Raw genomic sequence first — 20,994 nt, forward strand, 5'->3', positions numbered from 1 at the left:
AAACCCCAAACAGAAGAGAGAATATTCTGGAGAAACATTATTCATATGGGCACAAGCAGTCAGAATCGACTTGACGGCACTTAATAATAAAGTAGACTGGCATTAGCACGTTAGACTGACGTAAGTGTATCATTAGTATGACGCTGGCATGATGTTAGTCTGATGTTAGCCATTAATTTGACGTGCAGTGTCAAAGTGATGGAATTCTGCGCCTTCAGACTCTGCATGCACACACACAGTTCTTGGCATGTCAGAGTTACACACACTGTCCATGTTCATGAAAGATTTAAATCAAACCCAAAGGCAAAGTTGCGCCAAGGCAGCATACTGTAGAAGTGTGAAGGATCTCAGTTCCATACAAGGCACGTTTTACTTATTCATCCACAAAAAAGAAAAAAAAAAATCACACTCACGGATTCGCATCTCAGATGAGCGCTGAAGTTCAGAAGTACAGAAGTCCACGCAGCCCTCGGGTAACCTCACATGTCTTACCGTGACCTTTTTGCTCTCTGAAGGCTCGTATGACGCACGCTCGCCACGTCTATGTGCCGAATCCGCTGCTTTACTTGTTGTGTTTTCTCCACCCAGGCGCTCATACCGTACACCTTATAACAAACTCCCTTCCCCTTAATCCCCATCAAATGCGTCACAGTTGCCTAGATACTGATATTACAGTGTTTGCTAGCACTGTCTTTCCAATTCAAGCTAACCAGGTAGAGGGCATTTTCTAGCGCCTTGACGCAGACTCAAGTCATTTCTTCAAGACTGTGTTACATAAATATACATTTTGATGCAAATAATTACCTAGCATTTACTTATAGATGTGAAAAGCAAGGAACAAGAGAATAAATGGTCTTGGTGTTTTGCTGTTGCCACAAGGCCATCATGGTTGAACTTGTTAGCTGCAGACTGGCTTGATCATCCATCACTGTGTGGCAGTCTGGCCTGTTATATTATATGGCTGATAACATTTGCTGACATAAAGGTTAATCTGTGTCTGTATTAGATTTTGCCAACAATACACACATATTTGTAAGAGACTTGTTTTATATTGGAATATGACAAGATATGACAAGAATCGCTTGTTTTTTGTCAGTTTTATTGGTTTCATGCTGGATTCCACTACAGCAATACAGGGTACACTGTCATAGTTAAAAAAACCCAAAAAACAAAAATAAACCTAAAACAAAAAATGCATCCACACTTCCACACTTAAACTTTAGCACAAACATAACATGTTTAACACACACAAAATAATAATGAACAGAAACCATCAAAGCCACTACTGTTTATTTGAGTTGAGAACTGTTACTATTACAGTTTTTATTATTTTATTTACTATGCAAAACCATCAGTGAACTTACATGTGTCTTCTGAGATTTTATGTGTAATATTGAAAAATGTGAAGTAGCGTTAAATAAATTACGTTTTCTTTGCGTATTGTTATGTCGCTCTGCATTTACATCTCTGCCATGGATATAATTAGAAAAATACATTTAAAGAACAAAAGCTTATCTCAGAACTACTATAAAACAATGTCACAAGCATTGGGCAGGATGTTTATAACCGCTTCTTGTAATAGTTATTTGCGACAGGAATAAAATGCTGTGTTCAATTCACTTGGTTTCTCTAGAACAGAGCTATTTACATCAAGCCTCTCTGAAAGGCTGAATGTTCACATCCTGATGATTTACTTATTCAGATTTTTTCCCCTTTAAGGCTTTCAGGTTTTGCATACCTGTGTGTTTTTTTTTTTGTGACCAAATCATCAAGTATAATAGCTGCATATGCAGATTCAGCTGGTGAGATGTGTGACTCAGTAATCTGTCCTATACATTACAATATAAGTTAAATAAACAAAAGCACAAAAATGTACAAAGTTTTATTTAAAAAAATAAACCCTGAGAAAGAAGCATCACAAACAAAGATGGTCTATATTAACGCTGTTGGAACAAAACCATGTATCTGTAAAACGGTGACTTTACAGGAGAAGAAGAAGGTTTTTAACACAATGTAAAGCACATCTGAAGTTTTTAAATAATGCAAAAAAGTAAAAAATGCTAAAAATAGAGTTACAACAGCAATAATATACTGATCTTTAGAGCGTGCAGTTCATGTTATACTTTTGAAAATTAATGTTTTATTAATTAAAGGCAGTGGGTAGCGCTGTCGCCTCAAGAAGGGCCTGGGTTCGATTCCCCAGCCGGGCGACCAGAGTCCTTTCTGTGTGGTGTTTGCATGTTCTCCTCATGTCTGTGTGGGTTTCCTCTCACAGTCCAAAGACATGCAGTCAGGCAAAATTGCTAAATTGCTGGATGTTAAATTGCCCCTAGGTGTGAATGTGTCTGTGTATGTATATGTTTGTGTGTCTGCCCTGTGATGGACTGGCAATCTGTCCAGGGTGTTCCTTGCCTTCTGCCCAATGACCACTGGGATAGGCTCCAGTGTGTGTGTGTGTGTGTGTGTTTAAGTGGCCATTACGGTTGTACTTAATCCCTTGATCTTGAGCTCTTGACTTCACTTGAGCTCATTCTGTCCTAGCAGCACAAGCACATTGAGGAGCTCAAGTGCAATTTAGTTTCATGTAGTTTTCAAGCAGCTAAAGTGCTACATAAAGCCAGCCTAATGTTTGATGAAGAACAACCTGTGTCTCTTTCACTCAAATAATTAAGAAGCATCGATGATGTAAAGACCGTATGGGCTTTCCTCGGCTGATCTGGCGGGGTCAACCAAAGCTGAATGCGTGTTGTAATGTAATGCACTTTAAACCTTTGACTGCTCAGTCGTCTACGCCTGAGTTCCAGGTCCGGAAGGTTCCGTCCCGTAGCTCGGCGCCCCATTTAGGATCAGACCCATCCATCAGATGTGTTTATCTCTGTCCTACTGAAACACGCCGGATCGATCGCTCCCTCGCTTCGCAAAGCAGTATTAATGAGAGCGGGTCAGAAAGTGATGAGGTGTCCAGACATCCTCGCGCAGTCTCCTAATTACACTGACCCCTCACACTCACGCATGGCCGGAGGCTAGAAGATACTGTACGCAGACTCGCTTGAGCTTTACTTGGTTGGGTGCAGTCTAAGCACATGCTCAAGGTCAAATATTAGTACTATGAAATAATGACCCTAATAATGCGAAATAACCTAGACCTACATAAACCTTTATAAACACATATTCTAGTAGGCATCGTTTGTCATAAATGTTCTGTGTCAGGTGACAGATTTTTGCCTGGCATCAGGTTGTTTTATGATACTTTCTGGGGTGAAATGACAGACCTTGTAGCTCAGTGTATGTCACAGTGACATGATGCTGACAGTATGACACAGCCTGCCGAGTCAGACTGAAAACAGTCAGCATTTTCTATCTATTAGCTGTTACTTCATAACTGACTAATAATGAACAGAAATATTTAGAGTTATCCTCAGTAATTCATATCGCTGCTGTTGGAACAAAACCTCGTATCTGCAAAAAGGTCATTTTACAGGAGAAGGAAAAACGTTCTAAATTTTTAATGAAAGTAAATAGAAATATGTTTTTTTTCCCCAGGTCATTTTGGACCATTTCTGTCGGTCCAATCATCATAAATTTTTGACACAACATAACGGACAACTGCCTGTTTCAGGTTAGGTTAGAAAATGACATGAAACAATAAAAATGGAGATATGAGGTTTTGTCCTGACAGCAACAATCTATTAACATTACTTTGTAAGACACATGTAAACCATTGTGTGGTCATGGTTTACAAACATCTTGCAGCCCCAAGTCTACAGTGATGTCACAGTGTCCTCTTCCTGGCTCCACCCTCTCGTGTTTCCTCCATGGCATCCCTGCCTAGTATGGAGGTAATTTTGTGCCAAAATTTTCAAAAAAATTCTAAAATCCACAAGCAAAATATTAAGTGTCAAAAAGTAAAAAATGTTGTTGCAAATACTCAAAAAGATTCCCACTCATTTTTGCTGATTCAGGTAAAAATTTATTACTCATTTTGCCAGTTTTTGCTTGCATTTTCTGTTTCTATTTGCTGGTTTTGCTAATACATTTTTTGCTTCTGAAATTTTTCTTTTGCTTCTGACTTTTGGCACTTTTTAACAGGGGGCGGGTGTTAGAAGACGACGTTCACCTGCACTTTCTATTGGTCAACTGATTTGGAGTGACAGGTCTTCTGAACACATAGCCACTCAGTGTGAACCGCCACCAGTATGGCGGGACACGTTGTACTGAGTGCTGCTATGAGTGCAGCGTTGTGCTGGCATATCTGACATTATAAGTAATGTTTGTCATATTCTTTTATATTCTGTGTCAACCTGACTAAGAAGATATATGTGTTATTTTGGGCACTAATTCCAGAAGCAGAACGTATTAGCAAAATCAGCAAATAGAAAGAAATGAAAGCAAAACTGGCAAAATGACTAATACATTTATATAAGAATGATTGAAAATGAGTAGAAATCTTTTTGAAAAATTAAGTTTGATTTAACTCTCATTATTTGCAACATATTTTGAACATTTTTATACTTTTGCTTGTGGATGTTATAATTTTGTTTTGTTTTGGCACAAAGTTAACTTCATAGCCTAGCGTTTACAGTTGTGTGTGTAGTTTGTTACCCCTCCATTCCCAGGTGGTTACTATTCTCATCTATCAGTTTGCACTTGTCCGACGTCATTTACTTTACGTTAACATTACAATAGCAGAAAAATAGGGGCTAATTGTAAAGTGAAGGTTTCTTCATTAAAGACTGCAATACGAAATGTGGCTGGTGCATGTTCATCATTATATGCTGAAAAAAATGCAGTGCTGTTAATGGTGAAATCATTAACCTGGGAAGAAGTTTAAAAACAGGACTTAACAGCCATCACTGAACAGCTTTAGTAACAAAGGATTCCTAATATTGACATTAGGAGCAACTAGTTTGTCAAATTGCGGATAATTAGAGGTACACTGTAATTGAGTGTTTATCATCACTGAAATCAATGAAGGCTTCTGTTTTCACAGTATCTTTGTTGTATCTCTTATAACTCTTAGGATTAGTATAAACTGCTGTTATCCAGCTGGAAGCACTGTATTGTGACATAACACTGTCCTATAGAACTGCAGGAAATTGTTCATACATCCAGCCTCAATCAGCATAGAAAAAATTGTTTGTCAGCTGTATTTGTCTCTTTATGGACCCACTTGGTCTAAAATAAAAATGCGAAAGCTCCAAGTAACAGGTGTGAGGAACAGCAAAGCAGTCCAGCAGATGAAGCAACAGAACAGAATGGGTTTCTGTGGGCGTTTTGATGAATCAGGACAAATGACAAATGTAACAATTTTGATGAAAATAAGGCAGATTTTTTTTCATCTCAAATTAAGGCTCATCATTTTGTTCTTAGCCCCTTAAAATCACAGGTTTATTATATACTAAGGCTTATTGTTAAGTAACAGACTACAGTGTATCCGTAGGTTATAGTAGTGTGTAGCTTAGCTTTGGGCCCTGGCCGTATGTTATTAGGTGTATTGCAGTCACAGTATGATGTAATGTAATCACAGTTGTGATATTTTCTCCATATTGTGCAGCTGCAGTGTACATATGTGTAAAATCAGTGATTGCATGACAGGCCTGCTGTATATTTAGTCCCAAAATAAACCTTAAAAGATTTTTTTAAACTTATTTCTTATTCCATAGCTATATCTTCCTCCCATCTAGTCACCTGTGGTTTAATCTGACAGTACTGGAGAGCCTCACACTCTTGCTTACTGAAACTATTTTGGTTTTGCTTCTGGAACCCAACAGGCCTCCAGCTGTTTTTTTTTGCACACTCTCTCTCTCTTTCTCTCTGTCTTAGTTCCTTCTCCCTCTCTCTCTCTCTCTCTCTCTCTCTCTCTCTCTCTCTCTCTCTCTCAGTTGCTGAGAAATATCATTAGGAGGGTGACGCAGGCCGTCCATCTGCTTTTCTTTAATTATGGTTTGTCACGAAAGGGAATTGGACTGGGAGAAGAGAGAGGGAGGGAGTGAGGGATGCTGGGCCACTTACACAATACGGAGGCAAAAGACAAACAAAAAAGCCCTAAAATTTGGGAACATGTTGCGTAAACACTAGCAGTGTAAACCTCTGACCTCAACACGATTCGATTTAATTACGATTCTTTTAGGAAACGACTCAGTGCACCATGAAATCTCAGATGTCACCACGATTCAATTCAGTTTGATTCTTAAAGGAAATGATTCAGTGAATTCTGAAATCTTAGTTTTCAGCACAGTTCAGTTCAGTTCAAACTGAGATCTCAAATATCACTACGGTTCAATTTGAGTGTGATGATTCTTTTAGGAAACGATTTTTTTAGGAAATCATTCTCCAAAGAAACAGTTCAATCAAACAGTTCATTTATTGCATTGAGAATTTAATTTGATTAGATTCATTACATATACACATGTAACTGGAGGAACAGTTTACACTGGATGTGAATATATTCAATAATCATTATTCAACAAGATTGATGAACAAAAAAAGATCACATATTTTAAATGATTTGCATTAAAACTGATTCAAAACTTGATGCAGTTGAATTGACTCCTTCAGATCAATGCATTACAATGCACTTTAGCCTCTTTCTCTGTGGTCAGTTCTACAGCTATTTTAATAACACATTCTGTTTACTGCTGCTTACCAAATATACCAGCCTTCATCACTCTAGATTACCTGGAATGTGCTAATGCTTTTATCATAGCCATTATATCCCTATGCCACAAACACACACAGACAACACGAAAATAAACAGTGCAAACCATGCTAATGTTGTCCCGTTTAGCTAAGTGGCTGAGTCAGGGATCTTTCAGTCACATTTCAAATGAAAATGAAAGCACAGGTGACCCTTGATCACCTCCCACTGTCTGGTTCTTTGCACTTAACATAGTTCACTTTATTTTTGAGGCAGTGGATATGATGGAAAGGCCAGTCTTTTTGGTTAGTCTAACATGGGCACCAGAGTGATTGCTGCACATCTGTTTTCTCTTATGTCGCCTGAGAAGGAACCTGACCTGGTCAGCTGCACCAGCCGAGTTTGTGGTCGGGGCCTTGTCCACACAACATGCCTGTGAGACAAATGACTTGAGAAATTTGTCAAACTTGAAATCGACTGCTTATTTAAATTTCCCAGTCCACCTTAAATGGTGCAGCAGTTACATTGAGGTGCTTGTATGGGTGCTTCTGCCCTATTTATAGTGGAATGGACAATTAAGCAATGTTGACATAGATTTATCTACACATTATTGGGTTTTTTTGCTATTTTGCACAATAAAATATTTCAGATTTACACTTTACTACGTTTACAGATTTACTACGTTTGTTAAAAGTGATACTTAGTAAAAGTGAAGGTACATCCCAGAATAATAAGCCACTGTTAACCTGCAAAAATGGGTTTACTTAAGCAAAAAAATGGTTTTATTTGAAGGGTTTCATTTCAAGAAGTTGTATATCAGTTTAGAGCAATTGCTAATATAACGATTTTTTTAAAAGAAAAGGAACTGATGTAAATGGAAAACACATTTTATTTCTCTAATGAAGGTGATATTAATTATAAAATAGCACTGATATTTCTTGTTTGTGTAAAACTCACTCCCACCAATGCATAACATGGAAAAATATATACACATGTATATACATATATATATATATATATATATATATATATATATATATATATATATACACATATGTCTGTAATGCGATTCGCGATGAAACCCTTCTTACATACTGTGACATGAACTTTCAATTATGTCTCAAATTAATAACTTAATTCAGGCTTCTTTATAAAGAAACACACCTGAATCAGCACGACACACCTTGATTATTTTTAAACAACACACACACAGACACACAAGCACAAGACTCAGCGCTGGCCGGGGGCGAGTGTATCCTGGGTTGGCATGGTGCTAAACGGGCTGTGACTATTTAATTGGGTCGAGCCCTCTCCACACAGCATGGCACACACAGAGATAATTATCTACCACACCACTCACTTAGTGCCTCTACTGCTCTGTATGTGTGTCTGTGTGTGGGTATGTTCCTCTGGTAATGGTAGGTGCTCATTCTTGACATGCGTGACAGTAATATTCAGCCAAGTCTGTATCAAACTGAATTTAAGCCTAAAATGAACCTTTTCAATATGTATCTAAATCCCAAGCGGAGTGTCCTATGTTTGCGCAGTTCTGCTGAAGGAGACCATCTACTTAAGTCTGGCATGTTCTACTTCCATACGGCACAGAGATTTAGCGTTATCCAGTAAAGCTGCGCCATTAGCGAAGCTTTCCTCTGCCATGACTTGAACACGTTTGTCACGCTTAATGCACTCATGCTATATGTTCTCTGTTCAGCTGCCCCTGCTGTTTGGCAGGACTCAACTTTTAAGGAGCTTTTTTCTGGTTTTCTTGCTGCTTTTAGTTCAGTGATTAGCTGCAGTCAATGTTAATGTACACATTTTACATAAACTACCGCTTCATGCTAATCAAATAACATTAGTGCCATAGATTAACACAATTTTTACCCTGTTTACCCATTTTTATCTTTACACAGCCAAGTGGGAATATATCAGGCGGGAATCCATCCAGATAGTAGACAGTTCTGGGCCGATTCTGGCTTTTTTACACAAGTGTTGGTTGACTACCAGGCAGAACAGGGCCAGATCCTGGACAACTTCATACGGTTTTGCCTTGTGACTATATTTGTCACAGTATATTTGTCACAATTGTGTTGGTCCACAACATTCATACCAGAATTGTGGACCAACACAATTGTGACAAATGTAAGTTGGGCCAGATTTAGGCCATATCCATTAGTTCTGCTTACTTTACAGTGTGTGGGACCAGATCTGGGCCAAGGACTCAGCCATGTACTGGGCCAAAACAAACACTATAATTTGGCCCACAAGTGCCAAATTGCTAACTGGCCAGTCTATTTTCAGGCGAAATTAGCATCCGAGGCTAGCCCAACATCTTTTTCAGGTTATTTAAATTCTTCACACACTCATATAGTCTCAGCTTCAACCTAGCAGGCATAAATTGGGTGGGAATCTAATCCGTTAGCCAGTTCAGAAGAGCATCTTTGGCTAATTCAACATCTTATTTCTCCAATAAAAGTCATCACAAAAGCACATCTCTAGCACTTCATGCTAATCAGGTAATGTCAGTGTCAGGTCGCCTTATCATTTTTACCTTTTTTCCCTATTTTTATCTTCACGCAACCTAGTGGCCGCAGAATCAGATAGGAATCGAATCTGTTAGCGAGGTGAAATTAGCATTTGAGGCTCGTCCAGCATCCTTTTCATGTTACTTGAATTCAGTCCAAGGAAAGTCATCACAAAATCCTCTCACACCTCAGTGGACGTAGAAAACCCAGATGTCTCCTGGCAGAGTATTTCAGAGTGCCAGAATGGAAAGTTAGCAGTGGCAGTGTTTCTGGCAGCCTGCTACCTCACACATACACACACACACACACACACACACAGGATTACTGTCAGTGTCGTCAGTGGGCTTCGCCAGAACCCTGAGGCACCTGGACACCACTGTGTACAGTAGTTCTGTGCTTATCTGTGACTTTTACAGAAACTCTTCACCCAACAAAACCATACTCAATACTGAATGATTAGCCTCACGCAAAAGAAACCAGGCTAACTGGACTAACATTGTTAGCAGCGTTAGCATGTTTGGAAGGACTGTTCTTGTGCAGTGAGGTGACTGTAGAATCAGATCAAATTCACTAATGAAGTCAGTGTTGTTCACTGGTATTTGTGGATATTTTTACTTGAAACCTTAACATGAAATTACTTTAGAAATGTGTTTATTTTCTGAAACATGGAAAGTGCATCATTTTACTGTTCTAAAGGCAGACCAGAAGCATTGAAGCTAGCTTTCCTCCATGTTAGCAGCGTTAGCATGTTTGGATGGGAATATGAAATATTCATAGGTGTGGAAAAATGGAAATGGCTGTGGATCAGACGAGTGTCAAATCTGCTAATAAAGTCACGTATTTCCTACATGAAATTAAACAAGATTAACATTTGTTTTAGTTTAGAAATCTGTATTTGCTTTTTGAAACTAAGAGATTTTCTCATTTGGGTTCTCCTCATAGAGTTGCTTTACTTTAAGATGTATATTGACAGCTATTAAAGAGGGTTTAACTTAGTACCAGCATAATATCACTGTTAGGAATCACTGTTCAGAAGTTTGTTATCTGCTATCCAGAACATAAAACCAATGTGTTTGCAGGTAAATCTATAAAATGATCCTAATATGCTCATCCTGTACAATTTCACAAGTTTCAGATAATTAGTTCAATATTAGGAAGCTGTAAATAAACATTAAGACATTTCAGGTGTGTGCAGAATATTTAAGCCGTAGAAAATCCTAAAATGATGGATAAAGCTGGATAACATTAAGAAATAGGTTATAATTAATATTCATCATGTTTCAAGATAACAATAATTCATTTAAATAGAAAATCTCAGTATATTATTTATTGTTTTATTGACTCAACATCTAAAAACGCCTTTTGGTGAATAATTTGTAACATTTGAATCTATAAAAGTTATTAATATATATGATATTTGAAAAAATGTTAATGCGGCAAGTGATTCCAAACTTTTGAACGGTAGTGATTTCAACCAGTGTTATGCATCTGACAATACAGCATAGATTGAACACTACTGTATTAGTCATCTGGCCCATATTCACCTTAATTTTGGGTAAACAAAGAAATAAAAGTATAAATAAATGTAAAATTAAAAGTACTAGTAATTCAGTAGGTGTTTTTCTTGCTTTAAATAAAGCTTAAATGTTATTACTTGTCCTTTTGCTATACTATTTAAATGTTATTACAAAATTAAGTACATAGTAACATAATGAGTTCCATTTATATTCAACAGTATCAACAGTTTTGAGTCTACACTTCTGATTTTTTTTGTTTGTTTTGATGTCAAACAATGACAAAAACTGGCAACAAAATGAAAAATGTTCTTTTCTTTGTGCAGAACTAGACGGTATACATCTCATAATTAATTGTCTCTTCTTCTATACAAACATAAATGTGGTATAGATTGAAAATGTAGAAATTTAGGTTCTGCCTGTTTGAAAAAATTGAATTACACTGTGCTTTTGTTATTGACAACTGCGACTCCTATGAGTTCAGTGTGTTTGTTTGGCCTGCAGTGGATGGCACTGGTTGTACATGTTAGCAGTTCATGCACTGTAATTATGAAGTATGGGGGCTTTTATGATGAAGCATTTGGGTTTTACACTCCAGCTCTCTGAAAGTTCTTCCCAGCAGGTAAACAGCCACAACCCAGCGAGAAGCTGCCACTGAGCAATGCACCAATCACACACCTTCAAATCCGTTGTTATGGCAACAGAGTCAGAGGGCATGTTGGTTACAGCACAGGTGGCCAAAATGAAGACCACCTACCAAACATAACCTGCCAAAGACCAGATGGGGTTTAACCCTTAGACATCTGTAGAATTAGTGTTGTTGTTTTGCAGCATCATTTAAATATATTTACATAATTACTTTATGAGTTCCACAGCTAGTTACACTAACAGTCTTTATCAGTAGGTTTTTGTCTGCACTTCTGACTTTTTCCATTTGTTTCTATGGCAAATGCGACAAAACACTGTTGTTTCCACAAAGCATGGCTGCAATAACTATAACTACAATAATTAAATCATGATAAATTATCTGCTCTTCTTATAATTACCATTGGTGGGATGAATTGAAAGTTTAGAATCTGTCCACAGAATGTCTTTGCATGCTCCATTAAGCGGCGCTGTAATAAATTAATAGTATTAGTTTTGTCCTCCTGAGTCACTTAATTTTAGTCCTGCATCTTACAGTTTAACTTTACTCAAAAAAGTGAGTGTTGGTGCCTCTTTATAAGCTGAAGTTGCTTTTTGCTGCTGTCGGAGCAAAACCTTGTGTCTCCATTTTTGACATCTTCTTTTTATTTTGTCCAAAAAAAAATTTTTTTCCCCCCAATTTAGTCGTCTCAAACTGCCGGCTACGGATGGCTGTAGCATCACCAGGGATCGAACTCGCAGTCTCCTGATGATAAGGCCAACGCTTAGACGGTTGTGCCACTCAGGAGCCCCCCCATTTTTGATTTTTGACCTAATTCGAAAATACCTGTTGCCCTTTACATTGTATGTAAATTTCATGATGAATGGACCAAAAGAAATGGCCCAAATGTCTTGTACAACTGTCTGGTTTCGTTGAGTTACATTAAAAGTAAAGTTTGTTTTTTCCTTCTCCTGTAAAGTTAACATTTGGAGATAGATACGAGGTTTTGTTCTGACTGCAGCGTTATGTTTTTTGTTGGCTTTCCACTGAGTTTCCCACCAATTTAATTCCCTCCCCCAGACTTGGACTTCTTCCCTCGAACTCTGAACTGTGCCGTCTTTGGGATCTGAACTCATGATCTCCTGGTGATGGGGCAGTTAAACTGTGTACTACTCTAGACCCACAAGGCCATAAGTTTTTCTGTTTTTTGCCCAAAAAAGAATGAAAAGTTTCCTCATGCTCTGAAAGCAAAGTCGTTTTTTAACGTTTCAGTGATTTCATTTGATCTTTCTGTAATTTCATGGCTACAGAGTTTCGAATCACTTCTGCTGCATCAGAAGATCAACAGTTTGAATCCCAGCAGCACTCCTGGTAATAGAGCATACAATATTTTATTGTTATGCTACTAGGGAGCCCCTGAAAATGGTGCATTTAATACACTGTAAAACTTATTTGCTGTATTTGACTTTAAAAACAAAATGTGGCTGAATTCTGAAGGGGAAGTCCACCAGTTTTTCAAAACTTTCTGCATAATTGAATTGTTGAAATGTAAATCAAGTGGTTTGATGTGAAATGGTTCATTGCAGAGAAACTTACTGACTCAGATTTCTTTATAGTGGTGCTGATAGGAGCCAGGGGCACCAAAATATAGCCATTTTATTAACTATCCAAAACCACCAGTGAAACTACACGTGTCTTCAGAGATTTTATATGCGTATTGATGATGGTAAAATAGTGGTAAAGCTCAAAAAAGCTTTCTTTGGGAATTGTTTTTTATTATTTACAACACCCTGCATGTGCCTCCCCACCATGAATGGACTTTGTGAAACAATGTCTCAGGCATCAGGAAGATTATTCATTACCATTACATGTAATAACCTTCTGTGGGGGAGCTTTTAGAGGCATTAAACATTTCAGATGTCTGGTTCCTATCACCACCTCAGTGAACAATTCTGACTTGCTAAACCACTTTACATCTTAAAGATTATGAAGATAATTAAAAAATTAAAAAACTTATACTTAATGGAATGTTAGACACCGATTATTGTTCTGCTCTTTTTAATTGAAGGTAAATGTACTCAAAAATTAAGTTAGCCACACATTTTAAATTAAATTTTATATCAGTTGCAAAAGTAGTATATTAGTGGTACAGTAGTACAAGTTTTTCTTAAGGAATTTTATGTGTGTTTACATATTTCAAAGTTTTGGTTCAGTTAAGAAAAAAGATGTTTTAAGGTTTGTTTTTTTACAGTGTGAGAAATAGTTCGTCTAAAATCTACGGTGTGCTTTTCTTACAGCCAGTCTGTGCACAAAAATTCTAATGTATCTGAGAATGCAGTAAAGCTAGAGGACACCAGTTAGCATAATTGGATTGTCATAATGAAAGCTGTTCTCACCTGACTTTCATTCATTAGACATTTAAAATAGCTGCTGTGGGTGCGGAAGGGGAATGAGTATGAGGCGTGTGTTATTACGCTCTTTGATGGGGTTGTTGTGGCGTAATGGTCCTGGTTCTGTTTGCTGAAGCGGTTGCTTGGAAATTAATCCTCATGTTGTGCAGTAAGAATAACCAAGAGTGACTGATTTATAAACAGTTGTAGCACTTGTTTTAATAATAGCTGGCATCAGGGCATGCTACTCTCTCTCTCTCTCTCTCTCTCTCTCTCTCTCTCTCTCTCTCTCTCGTCTCTCTGTACACAAAAGTGTTGAGTATAGCACAAAGATGAGATGAATTCTGCCTAAGACCCTCAGGTTGGTGCTGTGTCCAAGACGCTGTTATTTTTACATTAGACTAGGCTTGAAATATACAGCCTAACACATGCAGCAGAATAAGCCACCATTACAGTGAGATGAACCGATCTATGGGCCCATATCTTATATTTTTTGTATAGGTTTATGTAAACAGCCATAATTACATTTGAAATACCTATTAACTGATCTCTCTTTATCCCTTAGAGCTAAACAAGCTGTCTTTGTTACTGTGCCTTTGAGACTGATATATGTAAATGAACTCTGTTCTTATTGGCTGCTCTATATTGTGTCTTATTTAAAAAGCAGACCATGAAACCTTTTACATAAACGGGTGGAGCTAAATGCTGTAGGCTGAATAGGAGGATGTATGTAAATGTATTGTTTTTGTGATATAACAGAAACAGTGACTTTAAAACAGGCTATTTTTACAGTTTAGTTTACTAATAATTGGACTATATAGGGAGTGAAGGGTACGTTTAAAAAAGCACACAGTCTATTACCATCAAAGAGTGGTGTGTTCAAAAAATAAGAAAAAGAAAGAAAGAAAGAAAGAAAGACAGACAGAAAGAAAAAGATAGAAAGAAAGAAACAAAAGTGAGAAAAGAAAGGAAGAAAAAAGAAGAAAGAAAGAAACAGAAAGAAAGAAAGAAAGAAAGAAAGAAGATGAGGTTGTAGAGGTTATCTGTCCTTTCTTTTTTCCATTCTTTCTCTCTTTTTCTTCCTTCTTTTTCTTTCTTTTTTTCCTCCTTCCCTTTTCTTTTTTCTTCTTCTATTCTTTTTCTTCCTTCCTTTCTTTCTTTTCTTCTGTTCTTCTTTTCTTTCTTCCTTTCCTTCTTTTCTTCTGTTCTTCTTTTCTTTCTTCCTTTCTTTCACCTTTTTTTCCGTCATCCCCTCTGTCCTTCCTTCTTTCTTCCTTGCTTCCTTCCTTTTGTCCTTCTTTTTTCTTTATCTTACTTCCTTTCTTGCTTCCTTTCTTTCTGTCCCTTTCTTCCTTTCTTCCTGCCTTTTGTCCTTCTTTTTTCTTTATCTTACTTCCTTTCTTGCTTCCTTTCTTTCTGTCCCTTTCTTCCTTTCTTCTCTGTCTTTTTTTCTTATTCTTATTTTCCTATGTTTGAATTCTTGAATGTGTGAATATTTGCCTGGTAAACGCTCTGTTTCCTTTCAGAAATGCAGATCTAGTTCCTGTAGAGTGGTTATTTTGGGTTCAGGACCACGGACAGGTCACACATAGCTGTTCTTGTGGCTGCTGTAGAGAATCGGTCGTGCCCTGTCTGATGCCGGAACGCCACACACAGGGCCTGATGGGCTCCAGTGTATGAAGAGAAAATAGCTGCAATTTCTCCTCACTTGATTACTCTGTCTGCCTCTATACTTAACAGCATTTGAGCTGATGACACATAGGCAGTGGAGGTGCCCCCTATATACAGTCTATTACTGTCACAGAGTGGTGCACAGCTATGCTATTAATAGATTCAAGCTTAAAACAAGGCTAATAGAGGGAAATCAGCAGTTCTTCTGTAACCTGTGTCTGATCTGTATAGATATACTTAATGGAGTTATCTTTCATTATTATATAACGGGTGGAATCAAGGATATTAATAGGGAGTTTGTCCCTTATTTATTGCAGTAACAGCCTCTACTGTTCTGAGAAGGCTTTACACTAGATGTTGGAATATTGCTGTGAGGATTTAACTGCATTCAGCCACAAGAGCATCAATGAGGTCAGGTACTGATGTTGGATGATTAGCTCTGGATCACTCCAGCTCATCCCAAAGGTATTGGATGGAGCTCCATCACTCCAGAGGACACAGTTCCACTGCACCACAGCCCAATACTAGGGGGCATTATACCCCTCTAGCTGATGCTTGGCATGTGGCATGGTGACCCTAAGCTCATGTGCTGCTGCCCCAGAGCAGCCCATTCTTCTAACAATGCTTTTCTATGGAGATTATATGAGATGTATATGCACAGCTGTATCACCTTTATCAGCAGTGGGTGCACATTAAAATAGGTAAATTCACAGCTTTGAAGATGTGTCTGGACACTGTTGGGCAGGAGAACATAATGTCAGTGACTCTTTGGGAACAGCTTTTGTTAAGAGGACACAGCTGGAACTGGTTGGTTTTAAGATTGTAAGGATCTTGTCTCACAGCAAGAAGGGCCTGGGTTCGATTCCCCATCCGGGCAACCAGGGTCCTCTTTGTCCAGGGTGTTTCCTGCCCTCTGCCCAATGACTGCTGAGATAGGCTCCAGCACCCACCCGCAAACCAGGAGGATAAGCGGCTTAGATTGTGTGTGTGTAGATTTGATATCATACTAGACGACACTGAAAAATAACTTGTACTTAATGGCTGCTTTGACTGGAAATCAATCAAAGAAATTTTTCATCATAAGATACTGATGATCAGTCAGAATAACTTTGTATTATTTTGCAGTGACTCAGTCAGGTGAACCCAAACCATGCCAGCCAAATGCCCACACAGCATCACATACATATGCGACATTGCAAACAATGCAGAGGAGAGCTAGAGCGGGAGAGCGACAGCGCGAGACAGACTGTATGTATTAGTCACTCGTCCTTGGCAGTCGGTATCAAAACAAATCAATTTGATTATGTAAAGCGGCCCTATTCAGTGTCTGCTCACACTGTGCGAGTGCATGTGCTTGTATTTGTTTTCTGTAGGCCACATTTTAAAGGTTAAGAGGTTCCTCCAACATCAAAGGTCGTGTCACTTCACCAACCCCCAAGTGTCACCCACCAGGACAGGGCGCAGGTGGGCGTAAAGGAAGTGTGGGCCATAGAGTAATTAACCGGGGCTGATGAACGACATTCGAGTGGAGCTGCTTCAGTGCCCTGGACTCGCTTTTGTCTCTATCTTACCTTCTTTTTTCCTCTGAAAAAGGTGTTTGCTGCCTGAGGCACTACACTGAAATAGTCGTGTAATAGAGCTGACAAGAGGCAGGAGAACAAAGACACTGGTAAAGGTTCTCTCTCAGTCTGTTGGCGAAAAGACATGCACTCCGTCTGGACATGCTGAGTACCATTCCAAATCATTCACCCTTCAGACGGCTGTTCTGTCAGTGCTAGCTTTCAAATTCGACTCTGGATTTTATGGATAATTCTGAATTGTGGGGCTTTTTAACCATTTAAATTGTGGGGCTTATTATGCAGTTATTAATCTTAAGACTCACTAAATACGGTCAATTATTCAGTAGCTGCTACAATTTGTTCAGTAAATACTATGGATTATTCAGTAGCTTCCATGAATTTGTCAGTAGCTACTATAAATTATTCAGTAACTACTTTAAATTATTTAGCAGCTACTATGAATTATCCATTTCATTATTTTTCTTTATTCTTATTCAATAAGTACTACAAATTATGCAGTAACTACTGTGAATTATTCAGTAAGTATTCAGTAAATCGAGTGTGATTGTACTAAATTGAATATAGCATATAGATTATATTGTACTGCACTATTTATTGCGATTGTTATACGTCACCTTATATTAAAATCGCATATATGTAACAATACAGTACATTACTGCAGTAGAAGTACACTATTAGTACATCAGTAGATAGCTAAAACAGTAGTAGCTGCTATTTTGAAACCTTACATTTGTCCAATTTTAGAGATAAAAGTATGGAATACAGTGTCAGAAGCCACATAAGCAAGTCTATGTGAGATGACTTGACAAAGTGTGCAACAGTGTTGCCATGCAGTCTGCACGATGCTAAACTGGAGGCTAAAATGCTTTCATGACCCGTTAACTACATTAGCCTTGAAGCTCCGGTGCAAAACTAGAGAAGCAAACATCAGACACCAAACATGTCTTGGCTGATCGACTACATTTTGAGGAAGGGAAAAAATTGTTTACGTTTGGCTCTTGGTCAAACTGTCACTTTAAGATGGCTTTAACCATTAGTGAGTGAATTCACTCTACCACTCAACAGAGCTGTTTGCACTAAGCCATGATGTCCAGGTCAAGGCCACAGTGTAGGGTCAGCAACCCCAGCACGCCCACCACTTTCACAAGGGGTGGACGAGCCCTCAGAGTGACCCCTGCTGTTTAACGCCCCCCTCTCCCTGTTCTCACACGGCAGACACAGCACACAGAATACACAGCTGTGGAAGGCCACTCTGCTACAGCTTAGCAGGCTATCCAAATGTGCACTAATCATCTATGGCCCACAACTGTTAGACCTAATGTATTCAAGTGTTTGGTGCACATAAAACTGCTTTGCATTTGGCAAGACTGAAAGACAGCACATTATAAGCTAAGATACCTAAAACTGTCCAGTCGTGGATGATGATATACTATAAACATGCAATTATGGTTTTGGTATGTAGTATTTGTTGCATGTGCACTGAAAACAGACTCATTAAAGTACTCATTAAATTCATTAAAATGATTTAAGTATAATTTCCATGTGAATTAAAGACACTCTAAATAGTGTTCCTAGGTTAAAGCAAACAGCATAACAAAACTGGTGAGCCAACAACTGGAAAATTGTGGGTTCAAATCCCAGGAGTGACTGGGGTATTCCTGGTTGTGCCCTTGGGCAAGGCTCTGAACTCCCCCCTGCCCCAGGAAGCTGGTGATGCTGTACTGCTCCCAGACTGGCATAGTTAGGCAGCAAAATGGCTAATTTTCCCTTGTAGGATCAGTAAGGTTTGTCTGGTTTCAATATGAATAATGATAATATATAATATGTTTAAATAACCTTATTTCTGTCATCATATTTGTAGTGCAGGATGTTCTCTTTTTTATTTCTCTTAAAGGGAAACTCAGTGGTGGTGATAGGAACCAGACGTCTGAAGAGTTTATTGCCACTGATAGCTCTCTCACAGAAAGTTATTACACAGAATGGATATGAAAACATTGTTTTATGATAACATGCTGGTCTAAAATATTTATTTTTAAGTGCAGTACAGGTACAGAGATAAGGATGTTGTAGGGCAAAATAGTCCACAAAGAAAGCATATTTTTTCAGATGTAGCACTATTTTACCATCATCAACATTATGTATAAAACCTCAGAAGTCACATGTAGTTCATTGGTGGTTTTTGATGGTAAATAAAACAGCTATATTTGCGATATAGACGTCTAGACCCTTGGTTCCTATCACCACCACTGTAAAGAAATAAGCATTATTTTTTTTCTCTAAAATGAACCATTTCACACCATCAAACCATTCTGAATGACTTTACAGATCAACCTTTGAATTATGCACACATTTTGAAAAATTGGAATTCATCTGTAGGTAAGCTGAACACATCCTCCATTAACTATGTGCTGGTAGGTGTAAAATGGTTAGAAATGTACTACACTGAAGGCAGTGGTTGGTCAGGAGGGCTGCACCCTCAGTCTGCGTCTCATGACATGTCATATTTCATAGTTTGGCCTATTGTGCTCATGCGCTCCTAGGAGACCTTTTACCAGTGTTTAATCTCATTAAGTGACTGAGGCTTACTGCATTAGCCTAAAGGTTAAGTGGTTGGGTTTGGATTGCATTAATCTGTCAAATGCTTATATAAATTCCGGAGCTTATGAGTATCCCATTGTAACTGCTGATTAAGGTCAAAGGTCAAACTCTCAATGGAATCCTCTCAGGTTAAACCTGCTGATCTCAGTGGTAACCTATAAAGGCTTTCACATGACCCTGAGGAAACAGACAGAGAGGCCTACTTTCAGCTATACAGTGAAGGTGATGAATTATGGACAAAGTCATAAGGCCTTTCGCATAAGGGTTCAACAGAGATGAGATACTTTACTCTCCATACAGTCCTGAGCTTTAGTGTAATTGAAAAGACAGTTGGTCAGTTGGGGGTTGAGGGTCAGGCATAGTTATGAAACATGCAGCATAGTAACAGCATGTGGAGGTGGATTGTAATACTGAATTTAAAGATGTAAGGGAAGCTGGAATATATTATAACAAGAGTAGGCATCTCTGGTTTTACTGGACCACCACCAGCTGCATGGCATTTGTCACGCATGTGTCTTTGATAGGCTGTAGCACACAGGATACACAGGAAATATTTATATGTGTGGATTGCTATTTTTAGAATTTGTACAGTTACTTTTATTCACCAGTGTAACAAATTGTGATCAGCTCAAATAACAATAGTCAGAGGATTTTGTAACTGCAGCAAACCTGTTTAATAGATGGCCTTGTGTGGCTTATTGGTTTATTTTAATGTATCAAGATCACATAGAATAGAAAAGAAATCAGAACCTTTAGCCAACTGTGTTTTGCACACAGAGGAATTAGACCTCTGCTTTTAACCCATCCATGCAGTGAAACACCCACATACATGCACACTAGTGAACACACACACTAGAGGGCAGTGAGTACACTTGCCCGGAGTGGTGGGCAGCCCTATCCATGGCGCCCGGGGAGCAGTTGGGGGTTGGGTGCCTTGCTTAGGGGCACTGACAGTCACGTACTGTCAGCCAAGTGGATCGAACTGCCACCTTTCTGGTCACAATGCTGGTTCCCTAACCTCCAGCCCACTGGAGTTCCCTAACCTCCAGCTCACTGGAGTTCCCTAACCTCCAGCTCACTGGAGTTCCCTAACCTCCAGCTCACTATTACCACTGAGCAGCAGCACAACACTGTACCCACCTTATTTCTTATGTGATGACTGTATTTTGAGATTATAGCAAAACTATTTAGTTAAACTTGAAAAGTGTTCTTACTTTTTAAGTTACTGTTTTGTCCCATTAAATGTCTCTGAGGCTCAGAGGGGTCTGGGACAACATGCAGGCTTTGTCTATGAATGGGACCCTCTGACTAAAGTATTTCTCTGCAGCACGTTCAGGTTTCTGTTGACAGGTCGATTACAAACAACAGCACACAAGCAATCAGGCATCTCAGCAATAAATATTATTTAGATTTTTATTGATTCACAAATTTAATGTCTTGTCTGTTTACACTTC

At 38.5% G+C, this 20,994-nt stretch overlaps 1 protein-coding gene across 1 annotated transcript in view; it reads left to right on the forward strand.

Annotated features, from left to right (window-relative positions):
• kcnq5b (potassium voltage-gated channel, KQT-like subfamily, member 5b) overlaps positions 1-20,994 on the forward strand; it is a 165,909-nt gene that overhangs the window by 93,967 nt on the left and 50,948 nt on the right. The window lies entirely within an intron of this gene.

This window comes from Colossoma macropomum, unplaced genomic scaffold (assembly GCF_904425465.1).
Source record: "Colossoma macropomum unplaced genomic scaffold, Colossoma_macropomum, whole genome shotgun sequence".
NCBI lineage: Eukaryota > Metazoa > Chordata > Actinopteri > Characiformes > Serrasalmidae > Colossoma > Colossoma macropomum.